The sequence below is a fragment of the Ambystoma mexicanum genome, chromosome 7p, assembly GCF_040938575.1.
Source record: "Ambystoma mexicanum isolate Mex_15411 chromosome 7p, UKY_AmexF1_1, whole genome shotgun sequence".
Taxonomy (NCBI): Eukaryota; Metazoa; Chordata; class Amphibia; order Caudata; family Ambystomatidae; genus Ambystoma; species Ambystoma mexicanum.
Window position 1 is genome coordinate 6,094,580 of NC_090939.1, and position 21,873 is coordinate 6,116,452.

General features: G+C 48.4%; 1 long non-coding RNA gene across 1 annotated transcript in view; it reads right to left on the reverse strand.

The window, feature by feature from the left end:
- LOC138526493 (uncharacterized) overlaps positions 1-21,873 on the reverse strand; it is a 91,832-nt gene that overhangs the window by 46,763 nt on the left and 23,196 nt on the right. The window contains exon 2 of the long non-coding RNA XR_011283582.1: positions 3,818-3,909. This is a non-coding gene — a long non-coding RNA (uncharacterized lncRNA). The remainder of the gene's footprint in view (positions 1-3,817; positions 3,910-21,873) is intronic.

Below are 21,873 nucleotides of genomic sequence, written 5' to 3' on the forward strand. Positions count from 1 at the left end.
GAAGACCTCCGGAGCGCACGAAGAGTAGGTAAGCCTTTGTCTTTCAGATGCCGGAATGCAGTGTGAAGACCTCCGGAGCGCACGAAGAGTAGGTAAGCCTTTGTCTTTCAGATGCCGGAATGCAGCGCGAGGCGTTGGTGACAGCCGATGGACCAGGTAAGTGAAGAGCTGTCACTGAAGACCGTAATGCTAACCTGTTCTTTCTTGTCTTTATAGGTGTTGCTGAAGACTGGATTCAGGATGGTAAGCCTTTTTCCTTAGGCCCAGGATCAGATGCAGAAGACACGATGAGCGTTCTGCTGCAGAGGATGCAGAATAACGCAAAGCAAGATTCATCCATCGGGTGTGGTTTAAATAGCCTCCTGTAGTGCTTAGGTGTCTCCTTCCATAGCCACGCCTAGGTATGAAAAGAGTTCCTGCTTTCCAGAAGAGATCCAGTGTTCTGAACCTAGGGAGTGGCTCCTGCCCCACCCAACAGGAAAAGTAGTTCCAAACAGAAGAGGATCAGAGGCTCAACTGGCAGGCAAGTAAGCAGCATGGTCTGCTGCAGGTAAGTCCACCCAAGCATTATGAGCCCGGCGCTTCCAGCGCTGGGACTGGGCATCTTTATGAGCCTGGTGCCACTGGCGCCAGGACTGGGTCCAAAAGGTCCCAATTGGGACTGGTTGGCACTCGGAACCTGGGTTATGGATCTGCTTCCAAGGGAGTCGGGCAAGTCCTGACCTTTTGGAAGCAGAGATCATGACAGCGTGCCACACTCTGTCCCGGCCTAGAGTACCACATGTTGGGAAGGAAATGGCCCTACTCCACCCCAGAGTCGTAGCTCGAATGAATAAACTCCATCTGAAGCTAAGAGGGGAGCATCCGCCACCCGCAGAGCCCTATAGTGCATAGAATTAGACGAATAACATGAGCTATACCCCAGCTCCAACACTCCATTTTGTATTAGACCTAGACGCCATATTTTACTAGTCCCAAAACCGCCACTCTGACGGCTGCGGCTCTCACATCTCCAGCTCACACAGAGGTGCCAAGTCATCAGCACGCCAGGCCAGCTCCGCACGAGCCTTGTTCCCACTGAAGTCCATCCTTTCCCTGTCCTTTCAATGTCGCAAATATCTAGTATCATTTCTAAGAATGCCCCCTGCGAAGAGCGTGAGACAGTACCAGGCCCCAGTACAGTGTCCATCCACCTCCACTAAACTGCCAGTGTACCACTGACCCCCACCCTACCAGGTCAGAGCCCAGCACACTCCTTTGACCTGACTCCCTACCTCTTCACATACTAGCAAATCTCTGGCCCTCTGATCCTGACCACTGCAGATTACCCACCGCAGATCTAAAGCCTGCAGGGCTGCATATCTCTCCAACAGCAACACACGTCTTTTTGTATCATGAGGCGCCAGGGAAGGTAGACGATAGATCAATCCCCCGAGGGAGAAAGCTTGGGTGCGGGAACTGCAGTATTAACGAAATCCTGAATGTAAGGGTCATTATGCCTATATATCATGTCCTTTTTGTTAGGCCTCTCTCTCATATGATGTTCAGGTGTTTGCCCTTTCCAATGAATTATTAGTTCCTGTTGTTTATCTTAGATTAGATAGAATGTTTTTATGAGTGACTCGACTTTCCCCGTGAGGATGAACCCATCTGACCCACGTGAACCAAGATCGACTGGGAAGCAGCAGCCAATTAGCGCCTGCATCCCCTATGGAGCAGGCTGAGCTCTAAGGTCCCACCAACCAGCAATGTCATTTTACACCCTATGTAATGTCGTCACTGATGATGTGTTTGCCCTTTTTAGTGTGCTGCCCGTGTAATATTTGGCAGAGCGCTCTCAGGCAGCAGAGTTCTTTGCTGGCATTTATATTATATAAAACGTTGTTATCCTTGCAAAGCTATGTCCTTGCTTTATTCCCTAGCGGGGTGTCTTTATTTGTTGGAAGTGGACGACAGAGGTCTTTACATTCATACCCTTGTGTAATACACGCGTGGATCATGCTGCTGCATCAGGAGAAAGATATAAACATGTGTTTTAATGCTTTATACAGCACACTTTCTGAGAAGAATTGGCTAAAAAGCGGAGTGTTTGCAATTGTTTTGTAGGGTGACACCAATCCAAAAATCCAATCCGTGCAAGTGACCAACAGTGCACAAGAACACTAATGATTTCATTAATGTAACGCTTTGCTATTAAAAATGACATGCCACAGTGAAACCATGTCCAACTAGCTGTACAATGTAGACTAGTCTAGACACGTAATAACATATTAGTGAAACATGCCAGGCCACATTATTTTATTTTCTTTATTGAACATGTGTATGGCGCCTATACACCAAAACGTGTTTTCAGGCTCCACGCGACAAGGGGGTGGGGGGCGTAGAAAATAACAGTAATGGTCCTACTAGGCCCTGTGACATTTGGATTGTGCAAGTGCAGTAAAAGGAAGTGCAGGGAGAGGGGAAGAGGGAGAAGTGCAGGGGGGGCCTTGGGCTGGGCAAGTGCTGAGGGAGGCCCAGGAGGGCAAGTGCTCTGGGAACAGGGATGGGGGCCAACTAGTGCTAAGGAGGGGGGTGGACCAGACTCAGAAGGCTAGTCGGGGAAGGGTGCCCGAGGGCAAGTTCTGGTAAAAGACTTACCTAGATTGGTTATCATGCTTATTTTATCACAGATGCCCAAAAAAATGTACAATGCCACAGTAAGAAATGGCTAGACTGGCTGCACCCAAATGCCAGTCTAGACAGGTAATTACAATTAACAGGACTGCTTTATCAGAGATGGCCAGTAAAAAAAGTCAAACCACAGTAAGAAATCACTAGACTGACTGCGCCAAAATGCCAGTCTAGCCACTAATAACATGTATCAAGACATATCATGACTGCTTAGCCTGCAAATGGATGACCTTTACGATTTAGCAAATCACCCCCGCAGCACTCCACCCCCACATATCCCCTCTCCCTACCACCCCTACCCCAACACCCAAAATCAGCTCCTCTGCCAAGAATTACCTCCATGTGCCTCGTCCTCGTCCCAGTACTTAGGTATGAGGCAATAGGAGTTTTGAAGATTACAGGTAACAAAACTAGGCATTACCTCAACATCCCTCTTCCACGTCCCAGTACCTGTGTAGGAAGCAATGCACCTCATATACAAATACAGGGACGAGGACGAGTAGGGCTAGGAGTAATGAAGATTATCAATAAGTAATCCAGGCATTAAACAAAAGCACACACACGTTCACACACCATTCACCATGCACTCACACATATGCACACCCAGCCACCCATACATTTACATGTGCACCCTTTCACTGTACACTCACACACCACACCCAGGCAGCTACCAATACATGATTGGTCCATGGAATGAGGCCTCCTGTTCCTTGAAGCAGGAAAACTTGATGCCCTCATCGCAGAGGAGCTGAAGGCCTCCATGTTATGAGCTGTGGCGGGATGAGTGGGTCCTCAGACTTCAAAAAGAAATAGTTTCCTTTTGAAGTCACTCTGCCTTCATAAAGATATTATTTCCCTTAACGGAAATAATGTATTTATGAAGACAGATTGACTTCAAAAAGAATATATTTCTTTTTGAAGTTTGAGGGCCCCCACTTACCCCCATGCCATGATGCGGTGGGGTCCCCCGCTATGCCACTGGTGCTATGACTCAGAACGCAACACCCAGCAGAGACCTGGACAGGACTGAGGGCCACTCATCTTCCAACTCCAGGCACCAAACTGAGAGATAAGGCCTTCTGAAATCTCTACTGGGGTATTGGAGAGGCGCTGCTCGTAAGTTGGCATCTTGTTTTGGACTTACCTGGTAAAGCGTTCATTACTAAGCAAGAGAGAACAGTTGCAGGTTGGACGGGGGAGTTTGCTGTCCCTCATACTGGTAAAAAGTGGTCCATTCTGAAACAGAAATGTGCAATAAATCAGTAATCTGTACAACATGAGGCATCATAGAAACCGAATAATTATGATAAATGAGAATTATATACCCCAAGAAGAGCATAATGCGATGAGCCAGTCAGAACACATTGCATGATTGATGAGCCGGTGAGAATCAATCGCATTATTGATGAGCCGGTGAGAATACATCACAGTATTGATGAGCTGGTGAGAATACATTGCATGATTGATGAGTCAGTGAAAATCAATCGCATGATTGAAGAGCCGGTGAGAATGCATTGCATTATTGATGAGCCAGTGAGAATACATTGCATGATTGATATGCCGGTGAGAATGCATCACACAATTGACGAGCCAGTGAAAATCTATCGCATTATTGATAAGCCGGTGAGAATACATTGCATGATTGATGAGCCGGTGAGAACACATCGCATGATTGATGAGCCGGTGAGAATACATTGCATGATTGATGAGCCGGTGAGAACACATCGCATGATTGATGAGCCGGTGAGAACACATCGCATTATTGATAAGCCGGTGAGAATACATTGCATGATTGATGAGCCGGTGAGAACACATCGCATGATTGATGAGCCGGTGAGAATACATTGCATGATTGATGAGCCGGTGAGAACACATCGCATGATTGATGAGCCGGTGAGAACACATCGCATGATTGATGAGCCGGTGAGAATACATTGCATGATTGATGAGCCGGTGAGAACACATCGCATGATTGATGAGCTGGTGAAAACACATCGCATGATTGATGAGCCGGTGAGAATCAATCACATGATTGATGAGTCTATGAGTGGTTGACAAGTTCTGGGAAGGGACCTAAGCTGGCTTCAGCTGCCCCACGACCTTCCCATTTGAGTGGGTTCCGAAACCTTGTGACCTAGAAGATGATTGAGGGCCTTTCCTACCTCGGGCCGCATCTGGTGGAGTTTCCCTTTTGAATGACTGATCATCTTTCCTTCATTGGACCACGTAATGAGGGGAGTTTTCCCCTAAGGGCCAAACAGCTTCAATAAGTGCTGATTGCACCAAAGGGCACGTCAGCATATGTTATGCACACACATTATAATCATGGCACTTGCAGGTTCTTACATAAATGGAGCTGCTTTACAAAGAATAGTGGGTCTAAACCAGGGTTGTCCAACTCCAATCCTTAAGGGCTGAAATCCTGACATGTTGTCCGGATATTCCTCATTAATATTCATGAGAAAAAATGTTTTATACATTTAGAAGCATTGCATGCACATTTATCTCATGAATATTAATTAGGGGTATCCTGAAATACCACCATGTTTCCCGGTTGTCTCTAGTTAGACAACCCTGGTCTAAACACTTTCAATTGAAGGGATCTCTGATTGAAGTGCATTTATCCATTCAAAAAGAGTACTCAAATCTAATAAGGGTAACATTGATCCGGAGTAATCAGGGTGTTGCACTGAATGGGTTAGCCCCCAAATGACTTAGTGAACCTAAATTAAGAAGCTTTAATGAAAGAACAGGTAAACAGTTTTAAATCAAAGAGTCAGGAGGATAGCTTAAGGACAACAGGCTCGTCTTGCAAGCAAGACCACGTGGAGCAACAACGGTTGGATCCCAGGGTCCACGCTTAGAAACCTCTGGGTATTAAGCGCATTATAAATAACCAATTATACTCATATAGTTATAACAATCATCCACCTCGTGCCGGTTCACACCCAGCTATAACCTCACTTTATCCCCAACTAATTCAAAAGAAAAAAGGGGAAGAAAGAGTGGAAGCCATCATTGACTTTTTCTGAAATGGTCATGTGCCTGTTCCAGCAAAATCCCCTACATCTACATCTCCATGCTCCATCACCGCAAATATTACTGCAGCAGTAGCTTAGGCCAAGTCCTCCCGCGTATTCCACGAATGGTGGAGGAGTGGATGTAGCCTCTGGGACAAAGCCACTAGAAACAAAGTGGAGCATGGTCCCCAAAATCCCAACTTCAAACCCCTTTGAAACCCACACACACTATGCAGGATGAGATAACGGTTTCTTTTGTTCAAGGTTTGCAACCTAAGATACAATAGCAAATCAACTCTATTTTGTGTGAGTTGGCAAACTAAATTGCTGTCAAAACTGGTGACTGTAGCAAATCATTGTGTTGCCTGCTAAGAGCAGGAAAAAAGAAAACATGGAAGGTAAACGTAAATCATTAAAGCTGCAAAGTTTTCAGGGGAGAGGTTCTGCTGGGCAAAATATACGGGCGCGGAGGAGAGGCAGGCAAGGGGTGCTGCAAACAGACTGAGTGGGACATATGTCACAGATGGCTTTAATAATCTGATAGATGTTTCAGGGGGGTTTATTAACAGTGCTTCAGAACTGACTCTACGATGCTCTCTGAACGGCAGATGGACTTGACTAATGGGTATTTCTAAGTGGTCCCTCAACCTCCCGTGGGCTTCCTCCACCAAGTGTGAACCCTTGAGATTGGTGAGCTCTACTACCTAATCTATTCTCTCTATGGTGGGAGGGTTTAAGGGCTAGGGTCTATCTAACTTACTCCCTCTGTGGATTCCTAAACCATGGCGTTCTGTGCTACTAATTTTACAAGATCTGTCTCAGTCATGCTCTGAATGGTGCCTGCAAGACACCCTCTCTTCTCCCCTTTCCCCGATCTTGCCTCCCTACCCACTACTTCCTGTCTACTCCTAATGCTTTCATGGTCATGAAGTCAGGGGCACAGGCATGCAGGGTTCGCATGCACAGGAGACCTGGGAGGACACTGTCCTGGCACGTTTGGCACCAGGCCCATGACCAAAAGTAAACAAGAACATCCATTTAACACCAAAAAGCTTTTATTATGAACATAGCACTTCAGATGCATTAACCTTGAACATTCCATCCATTAAGCAGCCCCAAGTGTATTCTTGGGTGTGGCAGCTAATGGATTGCCTTCGCACTTGCTCACTCTCTAGGAGTGGCAGGGTGTGGCTGGTAAGACGGCCCCACGATCTCAGCTATATAAGCTGCCCCGATCCTCAAGACAGACGCTTCGCGTTATTCTTCATTTGCAAGCAGCGTAACGCTCACTGTCGCCTGAGGTCAGACTTACCTTTGAAGATCCTGCTTCCTGGACATCCTGCTTCCTGCCAGCATACTTACCAACTGGGGGAAGCTGTTCTTACCTGTACATCTCTTCGGCGAACCAAGTATTCATCTTTACACTTTCCGGAACGCCAAAATCTTCATCTTGGCACCGCAGCACAACACGCTCCATCGTCAACAGCAGCACCTGTAAGGAAAAACAGAAGAAAAGTTAGACATCGAAAAAACAGTCAGTTTAAGGTTGCGCTTCGCCATACTTTGCGCTTTTCCTTAAACCATCACTTACCTGCTGTCGAACATTGCGGTAGCATCCATCTTCCATCCGGCCGCGTCTCGCGTCTCACATCTGCATTGAGGCCGCGTTTCCATCTAAGGGAAGAAAACAGAAGAGAGACATTATTGCGGGCATAAATAGGAGCAACATATAAAGACATTAAAAAGAACGAACAGCATCACAAGAGCTCAAGAAAGACTTACCAATCATAAGGAGAAGCATAGTCGCAGCTGGACTGGACTAATCCTTAGCAGCGATCAGTGAAGGAACTAGATCCCATTCGACGCACCCCTGCCAGAAGTAGCAGGACGGAGAGCTTATCTTCCATTATTCACAGGTGAGCTTTATGGGCCGGCGTATGCTCACAGAAACCGTACTTTGGGGTGAAGGGTTCAAGAGGTACAGCAATCACAGATTGGCACACACACACTCTTATCTCCACGCAGGAGCAGTATCACCAAGTACCACCGCTCACAGCTTTTCTACTGAGGGAGAGGCCTGAAGGGGGTGATTCAAGTTCAGGAAGGGCTGCAACCATGCCCCATTGCCTCCGCAGAGACCAGGTGAGCATAACAAATACCTATCCCATCTCACCTTCCTTCTTTCTCACTGTCATCTCCCTTCCCCTCCCTGCATACTCCCTGCAGTCTCCTGACTCCCTCACTCCCTTTCCACTCTGGTTCCTCCTCTCCTCGCTCTTTCTCTCTCTTCTCACAACTCTTTGCTCTTATGTCCCTCCAGCCTTCTCATACTCCTATCTCTACCACTTCCCTCCCTCACCAACGACTTCCTCCTACCTCCAACCTTCCCCTCTACAAGTCCTTCCTCTCACCCTCAACTCTCCCTCTTTCTCTCAGTTTCTTTCCCTCTCTCGCAGTCTCTCTCCCCATAACAATCTTTCTCTTGACTATCTCCTTCACGTTCTACACCCTCACACAGTGCCTCATTCTGCTCACTACACTCTCACCTTACTGCTCTGCATCCTTCTTCATTACCCCTCACCCTCACATACACTGTCACAATCACAGCTACACTCTCCACTCTCTCTCACATGCAATACCTGACCTGCACCTTTATCCAACTCTTTCAAAGAGTCTTCAGCATCCTGCTCTTCCTTCTGTCCTTTGCCTGGTCTCTTGGCCCACCACCATACCTCCTGACCTCACACAAACTCCCTTCTCTGTCTCTTGCTCCTGCAGGTCTTGTATACCTATTACTTCCTGCTCTTCCTTACACCCCACATTGGGTCTGCGTTCCACGTAAATCTGGGGACCAATCTCCATCTGTATTTTCCCCGGGGTTGGGTGTTATGGTGCAATGCTACATATGCTCACCCGGCACCCTTCTAGCCCAGCCCTCTCTTGGTGCATTCTGATTTGAACAATCTCTGTTATTTCCTCCATTGGATATGTGTTCAGTTTTCCGCTCTCTCTGCACCGTGTCTAGTAACGCTTCTCTCTTTTGACCGGCGCCAGTGTCAGAATCTGCATTGCTACTGTCGGCCTTCTCCATTGGTCCAATGAGCCCTGCCACTAAAGCATGGCATTATGGTCCATTATGGTTCTGAAATAAAACATAGAACCTGAGCCATAATTGAGAGAGCAAGGCACTGGGTGATCGACCGCTGTACCAGAATGAACAATCGAGGAACAAACAGGGGTTTTAGGGACTGGGTCCCTAACAACTCCCTCACCTCGCCTCTGCGGTAGAATCAGCTCTGGCAAACGCCCCGGTAGACTGCCTACACTAGGTTGAGAGGTGTCCCTGTTCCCCTTGACAGGATCAACCCCATGACCCGGTTACACACAGCATTCGTGAACACGGATTGCATGCGCTTCCTTGCATTCTGGCCGCATGCGTTCCCTCGCAATCCTAGATTACGTGCGCTCACTCACATCTTAGGCTTCGTGAGTTCCGTCTTAACTTTAGGGGCGGTATCCTCCACTGGGCCGTATGCCCTCTGCATCCCCTGCAGGCCGTCTCCTTCCCCCTTTCGTAACCCCCTTCCACTGACCTATTGTGTACTTTTTTGTGATTTTGTTCTGCATGGTTGTTTCCTTACATTGTTCTGCCTGCATCCCTGCTGTGTCCATTCTTTACTTCTCGGTTCCGTTGGCAACTGACTTTGTCCATATATTGCATCTGATTTTCTGTCATTGTTCTGTCCTCTGTGTGCCCCGCCTCCTTTTGTGTCCTGCCCGCCCTAGTGTTCCCCCAGTCTGCCTGCTCCCTGGCCCACTCCCCTACACTCTACACTCCCCCTCCCCCTCACTCGCCCCCTCTGCGCCCTCTATGGTGCTCTCTGTCTCTCCAGTCTTCTCTAACTGCTTTTAGGTCGACTATCCTATCCTTCTCACTAAGTCTGACAGGAATAAATTCAAAAAGGACATCCTGGTCCCCAACGCAGGCCTCCATTTTGCTGATACCTGCAGCAGTGCTTCCTCCACACAGACCCTCACCGACATTCTCTTTGTCGTTCTCTCTCCACGCCTATGGACCCCCTGTATGGTCTCTGTTCTCTCTCCTTTTTTCTCTTCACCCATTAATGGTGGCACCCGATGGAAGGCCTTCCTGGCCCCCTTCCACTCCTCCAAGACCATCATTAATGTTTACCTAAACGGCACCGTCTTAGTCCAAGGCCCTCATGCCAACCTCCTCCTTTTTGATAGACGCTTCCCATGCCTCATCAACTTCCTTTCTTCTCTGCTGTCCCTTCTTTCCCCTCTGTGGCTCCTCTGCCTCCTCCATCCTCTGCCACCTCTATGGCTGCATCTGCTGCTTCTCCCGCAACCCTGTTTCCTCCTTCCTCTGCCACTCCTCTGGCACCCACCTCCTCCTCCGTGGCAAACTTGCCCTATCTTCTTTCCTCCTCTGCCCATCCTCGGGTGCCTTCAACACTTCTGCAGGGCATACCTCTGACCTGTACGCCTCCCCGGAAGTCCTTCCAAGGGGGCAACCTGCTCCACTGTGCTACTCGCAACTCTCGCTCAGCTGTCAAACACTCCTCTGACATCTGCGTCTCTGTGAAGAACTCAATCTGGATGTTGTCGGTTTGACCGTGTCGTGGTTCATGGCCAGCTCTGTCACAAGCTTTAACACTCTCCTTCCTGATGGCAACAAGATCCTCTCTGTGCCCAGAACCAACTGTCCTGGTGAGGGTGTAGCCTTGATTCCTACTTCTATCATTCCTACGCAGGCCTACTACTACTTTCAATGCCTGGTCTGCAGACTCTCTCTCTCTCTCTCTCTCTCTCTCTCTCTCTCTCTCTCTCCTGGTATTTCTCTCACTGTGACCACTATCTACAGGCTGCCTGGCCAGGTAGCCTTCCTCCTCTCTCAGTGGGCAGCCCTCTCCTCCTCCCACCTTGCCTCTACCTCTCACCTTCTCCTCCTCGGAGACCTTTGTAAAGACCAGAGGGGGGGTCTGCACTTCCGCTCTCTATATGGTAGAGGGTAGGCACAGAGACCCCTGCCAAGATTGTCTATTATGGTAACGTAGTCAAGCAATCAAGGCCTAGCTTCTCAGGAGGTGATGCGAGCTGGTTCTTAAGTACAGCGTAGGCCCCGAGCACCCACAAAGGAATGTCCACACACTGTATCAGTTAAAACACAGTCACAGTCTTAATATAATTAATATTCAAGGTCATATACACGATTACGATAAATCACTTTGTACTCCGAAAATCAACAATGGTAAATATGTACAATTCTAAAGTGGTACCACTAACGTTATTAAATCTTATTCAAGTGCATACGGTCAGAATGACACACAGATCAAAATAAAGAGGAAACCAGCAGTAGAGAGAGGAAGGAAAGCAAGATGGTTGTAGAATTGGCAGAATACTGGCCCCTACCACTAGTCACAGTTCTCTGTGGAGATCCCCCCACCTGGGCAACCTGTAGAAGAAAGATACAAGCCCAGTCCATATGTTGTTCACACTTAGATTTTCCAATAGTTCTGCAACCCCAAAGTACCTGGTGTTGTAGCGTTCCTCATTGGGGAAATCGACAACGCTGCCTGAGTGTCCTCCCTTTCAGGCAGGAGTCATGGGTCGTCGAACGTCTGACTGAGAACAGGTCGAGCTATGACGGTGAAGTGACCGCGTCGTTCCTAGTGGTGCTCGTTGACGGGGAAGCGTAAACGTCCTGCAAGGAAGAGGTGTGCGGGGCACCTCGGTGTCGATAGTTCTGGACTGCAAAGAGTTGAAGAACTGTGGCCCAGCAAGGGTGTCGAGTCGTCAGCGTCTGTGTGGTCTTTGGGTGGCAGGAAACCCACCGGTGGATGCTCCTCAGTGCGTCGACAGTCAGGCCTTTTCCAGCAGGATACGGCAGCGACGATGCAGACGAGAGCGTCCTTGGAGCAATGGAGTTCTTAGGCAACGGGAGCACGGCGGCTCTAGTCGGCGACGGCGGTCAGCGACAGTGGCAGACAACAGCTGGGCGCTTCTCCTTGGAGTTCCACAGCAGTCCCCGTATCGGGTCGGCAGCCTGTCGAAGGTCTGTTTACCAGGGAACGGAGGCAAAGATCAGCTGTGCACGATGGTCCCTCATAGCTCGGGAAGAGGGTGCTTTACCAGGTCCTCTCTGGGTCAGTTCTTGAAGCACAGCAGCTTTCAGATTGTGAAGGAGAGCCACAGCAATTCTTCTCGTCCAGCTGGGCTTCATGATCAAGCTTCAGTTAATCCAGTTACTTGTCGTAGTGGACTTCAGCTTCTGAACTCGATTCCTAGCAGTGAGAGGTCCCCAGATATACTGTTGATCTCCCATTCATTCTGCTGGGTCACACTCAAGCATCCAATTACGACTACGGGCATTCATGCAGGCAGGCAGCCAATCAGGCACAGGAGGTATTCAGGCAATTCACTTCTCTCCAGACACTCACACAAGTTATGTGTATTGGGACAAGTAGCGAACCATTCAACACTCCAAGCTGCATTCATACCGGTTTCGGGCAGGGCTGTCTCAACCATTGTGTCAATCACCAGATACTTTACAGTCACAACATAGAATGTATATTCGTCACACACTCCATTCACCCAGGTCCCACCCATAGGTGTACCCACAACATACGGTCGTTGAGAAGGCTCCAGCCAGTCTGGTCGGCACTTCCCCACACTACCACTTACGGAACTTCCACCCACCAGCCAGTCAGGGGGAAGGGACAGAGGCAGGGCTTCCCGGGACTTCGGGAAGATCAAGGTAACAGGTGATGGAAGGCAAGAGGCCATGGGGGCCATTTTGTCTCCATCAGGAATCTACCTATTCCAATGACAGGGCCTGGGCATCCCAAAATGGAGGACGCTCAGGGCACCAGTCATTTCAGCCCGTACCCTGCTCTGTGGGTCCCACACAGGTCCCCAAAAACATACACTAGGGGTGCAGGGTTGTACCCCTACCCATGGGTGCCATAAGGATATCCCACGGGTCGGTTCACCAAACCAAAAGAGAGAGAGCTGCACCGCCAGGAGTCCCACATGAACTCCTGCGCGGAAAACACAACAGAACACACGATAAAAAGCAGTAAAGGACTAGGATACGGAGGCCCTGTCCCTCCGATGTATTTCCAGCATCACAACCTTAACCTCCACCTTTAAAGTTAGATAAACAATGTAACATAGAGTCTATACCACCAATCATAAGGACCTACTGTCAAGTTTCCAGTTCCAGAAAGATTTGTAATTTGTATTTGTGAAATTTTTTATTTTTTTTTATTTTGGACCCACACTGTTTACTTGAGTTAGTTGTAGTTTTTCTAATTGAACATTCACTCAAGTAAGAAAACGCGTACTTCTCAGAATAGCTTTAGTTGTTAATCCCCACATGCATGCCATCCACAGCCATTCTCTGCTTTAAACTGTATCATTCACATGTTGGATTTCGAATATTTCGTTACGTTGTGGTTCGAAATATGTACAATAAATGGTCAAGTGCTTAAGTGTTTCATGTGAGTCCATCACTTTGCATAATCTGCATGTGTCGCCAGACCCAGTTTCCTCTGAATGTATCAAATTTTTTGTTCTTTGTAATGTTGGCAATTGGTTTAATTTGAATCTTAGGTAGATGCTTCTTGCTATGGGCCAAGAAAATGGCTGGAGATAAGACTTACGCGGAAAACACGCTGTGGCGAATTTGCCAGCTTCTTTGTATAACTAATATTTTTCCATAGCGTTTAGGGTTTTGAACAATCAATGGCGAATAGCCGATTTTTGACGTGTGCTTGGCGATATTCTAAGTCGGCAGAAGTAAGTGCCATCTCGTCCAAAAGAGCTTCCATTTTCTTATGATATTGTTCAATGGAAGGTGGATTGCAATTTTTAATCATCCTCCCCAGATCTTTATATAAAGAATTATTGAGAGGATAAAGCATTTTTGCATAGTTTGTTAGATGTCGCTATTTGTAACGGGCAGACAGTGATATCAATCCTAATTCCTGTCTTAGGACCGCATTTGGGAGTGAGTTAGCGAGACGCAACACGTCCTTCCAAATGCGACCCTGTAATTGGTCTAAAAATAGATTTATTTTGGCCAAGCACATGTTAAGGGCGTATAATAATATCGCCTTGACTTTAAGAATGTAAAATTCAAATAATGGAGACAGTGAGAACTTACAATACTTAGCTAGTATCATGGGCATTTGTGTTATTAGTATTTTTGCTTTTTGATTCATTCAAGGTATTTTTCCACATTGATAATGCGGTTGAGTCGGATATCAAGTAGCCCAAATATCGGATTGTGGCCGTCCGTGGAATAGGAATTAAGCCAATAGTCCAATTTCTAGGGCATATCTTTTTCTTTAGGTTATTAAATAAAAAGATATTTGACTTCCCTGCATTAAATTGCAGATGATGGGATAAACAATATTCGGCGAACAGTGAAAGCTTCGTTTGCAGGCCCGAAGGTGTTCGATCGAAGATGACTATGGCCCTCATTACGACCGTGGCGGAAATCGAAAAACGATGGCGGAAATGCAATACCGCCATCGAATACCGCCCGTTGCGATTATGACCCGTCACCGTAAAGTACGATGCCATTAGCGACACCGTAGTGAACGCCAACGCTAACTGCACCAAGTACGCGCACGCGCGCACTGCGAAACCGTAATTACCACCATGGCGCAACGGTACGGGAATTCTGACCCTAGCGGACATGTACCTAACGCCATCAAGCATGGCGGAAAGTACCATTCCGCCATGGTGAGAAGTACGGCATCGCAAACCAACCGTAAAAGGCCTTACTGAGTGCCTGTACACCACTCCCTGGCCACATTGCACAACTCCACGTAGGTGCAATGAAGTCAAACAATGCAACCAGTGAAATGTACAAGTCACCCATGCATGCCAACGAACAAATGAATGTAGGGGCTCCAAGTGCCTTGTGAGTGGCCATCCATATTAGCCATGGCACCATTGCCGTACTGATGCAGCACAGGCATGTGAAGCCCCAAGTACAGCAACATGAACTGAAAACTGAGACAAACAAAAACAGGCCCCCCATCGCTTGACACCAGTGCAAGGCAACATACAAAGCAGTATCCTGAGTGAGACTGCACCAGCCCTGTACTCCTGCCAGTAAACAAACCAACCAGCAGCATAAGCATGTACCACACAAGTTGGCAGAGTGACTGAGCAGCCAGGCACATCTCAAGAGGGGCCAATGGGAGCAGCAGGGTACAGATTGCACGAATACAGAAGCCATTCCAATGGACATGACCTCAGTCTCCCTCAAAGAAACGCACGCAAACACAGGCACCTGTGACCAGCCATATTCTGAAAATCACATCATTCCACCAATCCACCTGGCTGACCGGCATCTGTTACACAAAAGCCAATCCCCCTCCCATGAGCATGACATCATTAAAACAGTCATAATGGCAGCCCCTATCCCTGACCTTACTGGCCTTCGTAGGCAAACGCGCCCAGTACAGTACCACGCAACTATGCTCAGAAGGCCGAACCCAAAGCAGATCTCCTCACAAAACATCGCTCCACAAATAGGAATATGCTACATAACTTGCAAAGAATAACGCTACAAGGTCAATATCATTATCAAAATTTAATGCACAACCAAATCACCCGGGCCATACAGCTATTAGGTCATGAACTCCAAATCATATCTCATAATTGTGGGCTGCATCCGCAATAAATGACCAGCTTTTTCTTGTGTGACGCCCTGTTCCTCCATGGTACACAGGGGCTACATCCACGTTCAAAAAGGCAACATGGAAGCGCCTAGAACCGCAGGGCCGTCCCATTAGGTAGCCACTAGTCCAGCTGAAAGCTCGAAATGTTGCTCCTAGCCACTAGTACTGCGTAAGGGCATGTGGGCCATTGGCGATCGTCCCATAAGATCGTAATGGTGCTCCACTGATTAACACGAAGCAGCAGGTGTCGGGAGTAAAAGCCATCTGCAGGAGTGGCATACAGATGGCAGCGGCAAAAGGGGAGGAGATACCTGTCACCCAAATGAAACGAAAAAGAATAGTATGGGCATCTGAACTCCATTTGAATTACTCACTTCAAAGATCACACTAAATCCACAGCCATATGCATGCTAGCCCACTCAAAAGGATTATTCGCACCCAATAATCACTTGCGAATCATAACCATATAAATCGAGGTGAAAACACTATTACAAACGAGTGTTTGTGTGCATGCGTCTGTTAAAACAGAATCCATTAGATGGGATTAGTAACGTGCATAGACACAAGTGTTTGAAGGTGCGTCGAGACAGGGAGGGTTCAACAAGGACAGATAGACGATGGTCCCACTATGGCAGCCCTGCATCACATAGCGCAGAGGAAGTTGATAGATTCCAAAAAGCCATGTACATGGCAGACTCTCTATAAAATCATCTGTCCATGCATCCATACATCATTCCCTCATCCCGGTATAAAAACGCCTGATTATTTACTTACATAACATTAGAAATTTCCATTGATTCTGTGCTAAATGCAGTCTGCAAAATCCACTGTGCTCCAGGCCGGAATTCTAGTGTTGTGAAGTAACATGTATTTGGGAACGTCCTGCCTTATCCTCCACTACGCTATTGTGCATCCCATACTATTCATATCAATCATTGCATTCTCGGCATGGCCCCTGTCCCAAGGACATTAAACAATAGAACTTTCTATCTGCAGTCAGACCTGTGGGCGTCTCCTCGCCGCTAGCTGGAAACCGAAAGCGCTGTCCTTCGAATTCCTCATTTGCAACATCACGTCGAAAAGGCATCTGTGACCGTTAGAAATCACAAATCCATCCATTTAGTGCGGCAGTGTGTGAAAATGGCAACTGGCTACACTCACAAATGGGACGCCCCGCCCGTCGGTGAACCGCGGTACAGCGCTGCATGAGGGTCGACTGTTAATCGAGTACTACATTCCACGGACCCTTCACAAGTATGTTCCCGACTGCAAAGATAGTATGTGAAACAATGGGAGCATAGCAGATTTAACATATGAAGCAAGATCTCACTGCCATCGGGATGAAATACATGATTGTAATAGCAAGATGCCATGCGTCGATTTGCAGCGTTGTGTGCGGGACGTGCTCGCCCAAAGGGGATTGCAGCTTGCACAGGTGGAATGAATCACCACAGGTGGAGGCTATACAGCTTGGAAACACATAAATTGCACACCCAACCCCCTCCCACAACCACACCCACTCCAAAATGCTACCGGCCGGACTTGCGGTGTTGGCCCTGGGGGACCTGATAGCACTGCAAGTACTCCAACTACAAGAAGAAGACGAACACCAACTACTACAACAACCGGCCGCACAGAGGAGACGCAGGAGGAGGAGGAGGGCAAGGCAGGGCCAGCAAGGCCCACCAGCACAGCCACTACCACCACGCAGGCAGCCCGCAATCCCACGCCTCCGAGCACATCCGTTCAACCTCACTGATGAGCAGATCCACACCCTCTACCGTTTGGACCGGGACACCATAACCGCCATTTTGGACATGACACACGCTGACCTTGTCAGCATGATAGATAGCCCAACCGCCATCCCACCCTTACTGAAGGTGGTGTCTGTACTCCACTTCCTGGCCACAGGCACCTACCAGCACACAGTCGGACAGTTGCATGGCATTTCACAGCCACTGTTGTCACGGACACTATTGCAAGTGCTCGATGCCCTCCTGAAGCACGCAGACGACTACATCTCTCTACCACGCTCGGAGCAGGAAATTACGAACACAAAAGTGGGATTCCATGCACTTGCCGGCATACCGGGTTGCATTGGTGCCATCGACTGCACCCATGTGGAATTGGTTGTCCCACATGCCATGGAGGCCCAGTACCGCAACCGAAAACAATATCATTCTCTTAATGTACAAATGGTGTGTGACTCAAACAGGATCATTACACATTGTTGTGCCCGATTTCCTGGATCAACCCATGATTCCATGGTCTTACGGAACTCTACAATACCACGCTACATGGAGCGACATGCAGGGAACAGATCCTGGCTACTCGGTGAGTCTCATTTCATGCATGATAATGTGGGGTATGTGATGCGGCAATGACCTGCCAGGAAGGGGGGGGGTGCTTACGTAGCTATGTCATTCCTCAAACATCCTTTATTGTCCACATATAGGTGATGCCGGGTATCCACTGAAGAGATGGCTCCTTACACCACTCCGGAACCCACAGGACCAGCATGAGGAGGACTACAACCATGCCCACTCACGTACCCGTGTAGTCATAGAACAGGCATTCGGCCTACTGAAGGGTCGTTTCCGCTGCCTCAGCAGGTCTGGCGGGGCACTCCTGTACCGCCATGAGAAGGTTGCTAAGATGGTCATGGCATGTGTCATGCTACACAACATGTGCATACGTAGAAATGTGCCCATGCCCCCTGACGCAGAACTGCAAGCACCAGAATATGGTCATGATGTGGGTGGGGATGTGGCAGAACCTCAAGGAGTCCGCGAGGCACAGGAGGGCCGTGAAATTCGTCAGATTATCATAGATTCATGCTTCTAGCACTCACGCCTGGTGGTTGATACATGGACACGGGAGTTGTGGCACTGTGTGTGTCTGGAACATGCACAATATGAACTGTACGCCTATGATGGCCTCGTACACAAAGATCAATGTCCACACATCTCATTGGATGATTGTGAAATGTTTATAGCAAATGTGAAATTGTGTTACACACTCCATCGACCCGCCACCCAAGTAAGCCCAACACACCCCCTCCACCCTCCTACCTCCCCCCCGAACACGCTATTGCAAGCCCCCTCTCCGGGTATCAGGGGCACCCCTGCCTGTGGAGCGCAGGTTCCTCCCAGATCTATGTTGGGGGCTGCCCTGGACGGAACTTGCAACGGATGATGTCTCTGCCTGCTCACGTCCATGCATGTCCCTAAGGGTTTGTGAGAGCTCAGTGAGCACACGGCGCACAGCGGCAAGTTCAGCACATACGTCTTTGGACGTCGCATGCAGTTCCCCCCTCAGGCTCTCGGTGCTTCTCTCCATTTGTACTCTCAGGCTCTCGGTGCTTCTCTCCATTTGTTCTCTCAGGCTCTCGGTGCTTCTCTCCATTTGTTCTCTCAGGCTCTCGGTGCTTCTCTCCATTTCTGCCCTTAGTGTCTCTGTACATGTTTCTATGGCTGCCTTGGTACCCCCACATTCATCAGCATGGTCCTTGAGGAGCGTGGCCAGTTGCTGCTGTTGCACGATCACCTGGTCGAGGGACTGTTGCCTCTGCTGGGCCATGGCCATTTGCGGTGGTGTCACAGAGGGGCTGATCACCTCATGTTGCCTTGACACAGGGCTTGTGGGGGATGGCCAGTCGTCGTCTTGTGAGTGCCCCTGCGTGGTATCCTCATGTTGTACGGGATGAAACAAACAGGGGGATTGAGACAGGTCATGGATGGATCGTACATCGACATCACCGTTTTCTGTGTCGGAGCATGCTGCCATTAATGCAGTGTCACCTATGGTGCTGCTGCCACCAGAAGCAGTGCCTTCTGTGGCATCCATTGGGGGGGCCTGTGGTGGTGGTGGTGTTGTGGCCATGCTGGCTGCTGGGGTGCCTGTTGAAGTCCCCTCCTGTGTGCTGCCACTTGATTTGTGCTGCTGCCGTGTCTTGATGCGTGCAGCTGAGGTGGAGGGTCTTTGGCCGTTGGTCTTGGCCCTCTTTGCAGGTGTGCTGGTAGGGGTGTCCTGGAGCTCGTCGTTTGAATCGGACCCTGTGGTGGAGTAAAGGAGGGTGAGCGTTATTAATGGGTCTGTGGAAATTGGAATGGCAATGTATCACATGCATTGGGGTGGTACCTGAGGGTGATTTGGGTCAGGGCCTTGGAGGTGGTTTCATTTTTGTGTGGATTGTATTGCAGCCTGCAGTTAGGGGGTGCCTGCTGCACGTGTAGAGGGTGTTTTTAGGAATTTTAATTATTTATTTATTTAATTTGACTTTTAATGTCCGCTATCAGGCCAATGTGAGTGGACGTTCTCCTGGACATGTGTTTCTGTTGCACTATGTGGACACATGGTACTTCACATGATTGAACATTGTGGTTTTAGCATAGTTTTATTTGGGCCACCTACCTGATTCTTCGGATGTCTGCACTCCTTTCTCCATCCCTCCGACTCCCTCTATGGTCTCCATTCCAATGGTGGAGGCACAGATTTCTTCCCAGGGGGTCAGCTTGATGGGTGATTCCGATCCTCCCCCGGTAGCTGTGGCAATGTTACGGTTGGCGGATAGTATGCGCCGTACGCGTATCCGCAAGTCGTCCCATCGCTTTCTGCATTGCTGTGGGTTGCGGGGTGCGGTCCCCACCGCACTTACCCGCTGTGCCACCAGGGCCCATATGGCCTTCTTGTTCGCAAGTGCCGTCCTGGTCATTTGCGTCGAGAAGACGACGGCAGCATTCTCCTGGAGGGTCTCTGTGAGCACCGTGAGTTCCTCACGTGAGAAGTGGACATGCCGCTTGCGGTCGCACGCTTTTTTCGCTACTTTTCCCATTGTTTTGGTTTCACTAGGGTGGATGACGGGTTGGGATGTCTCTCAGGGTAGTGTTTTTAATGGTTGTGTGAATGTTCTGGTTTTATAGGTGTACGGCGTGCTGTTTCCCGTTCCGGGACCATGTTTTTGCTTCCGTTTCCGTATATTTACGGTCACCGTATTTTCCGATTGCCGCTCTTTACGGTGACCGCTATGTCCGGTGGCGGAATTGCACCTAGGTCACCGTACGACGGCGGTGAGGGGCGTTTTGGGGACTTTTCCGCCATCGCGGACTTTGCACTTCCGCCAAGGCGTAGTGCTCGTGCCCGATGGGTCAGAATTAGCCGCACTTTACTCTGTCGTGCCATGGCGGAAACGCTATTTACGCTATGGCGGTCAGGTCAGTTGCTTTCCCGCCAGGGTCGTAATGAGGGCCTATGTCATCCGTGAATGCTAGCCACTGGATTTTTAGTTGGCCTAGTCGAGCTGGATAGCTAATTTGTTGCGACCATATTTCATTAATACTGCAGAGATATAAATTGAACAGGGTAGCAGCCAAGTTGCACCCCTGTTTGACCCCTAATGCAGTCGAAATAGGTACCGTAGTAGCTCCAGCCATATTGACTCTGATGAAGTATACAGTGTTGGTATGCAATTTGGCAGTTAAGTAGACAAGATGATCAGGGATGCCCATCGTCTGCATTTTTTGCCAAAGCAAACCGCGTACTACGTTATCAAAGGCCGCAGTTAAGTCCACTGAAGCCATGTATATTGGCCCTGTATCTGGAATCTTCGATTAGCATTAAGGGAAGTTCCCATCTGTGCTCTGAAACCGATCTGAAAGCGGGATAGAATGTTGTTGATTTTCAAAAATGATTGGAGTTCCCGTAAGAGTTAGATGGCAAATACTTTGGCAGACGCATCTATCAGTGCAATAGGCTTGTAATTTGCGGGATTGCTCCTTTCCCCCTTTTTATGAATGGGAACAATAATAGAACCCAGCCATGAAGATAGAATAACTAAGGACGATAGCACTTTGTCAAATTGGTGTTTCAATATGTTAGCCCAAAGTGATGGTTGTCGCTTCAGAACACAGGGAGGAATCCCATCCGGGCCAGCTGCCTTTGAATAGTTCAGAGCATTGATGGCACACTCAATATCTTGGAGTGACCAGGGGATTATTGGCAGTTGTGGAGTCGGAGGAATAATTGCGTTTATAATTGAAAAACATGGGGCAACTGCATATTTTTTCTCATAATAGTTCTCCCATATTGCGGCAGGTATCGTAGAAGCCTGATTCCTATCAAGTTTACTAGCGTCTGACCTCAAAATTGCCCATGTTGATCTCCGATCATTTCGACATAGTGAGTTAATTATCTGTTGGTTAACCAGATTATGTATGTAACGTTTAATATTTTTACATTTGTTCCGATATGTAGAACAAATCGATGTTTTCATCTTGACATATTCGGCTGCAGTACAGTTGATTTTTTTTTGAAAATTTTTAAATGCACAGTTCTGCATTTTTTTTCGTTTTGCTACTATGAAGTCTGGGCATCTATTTAGTTGGTTTGTTGCATTCAAATGACTGTTTTTGTTTTGGGTCCTAGCCAGTGTGTGCGTTAACCGTCTGCAGGTACTTGGCTGG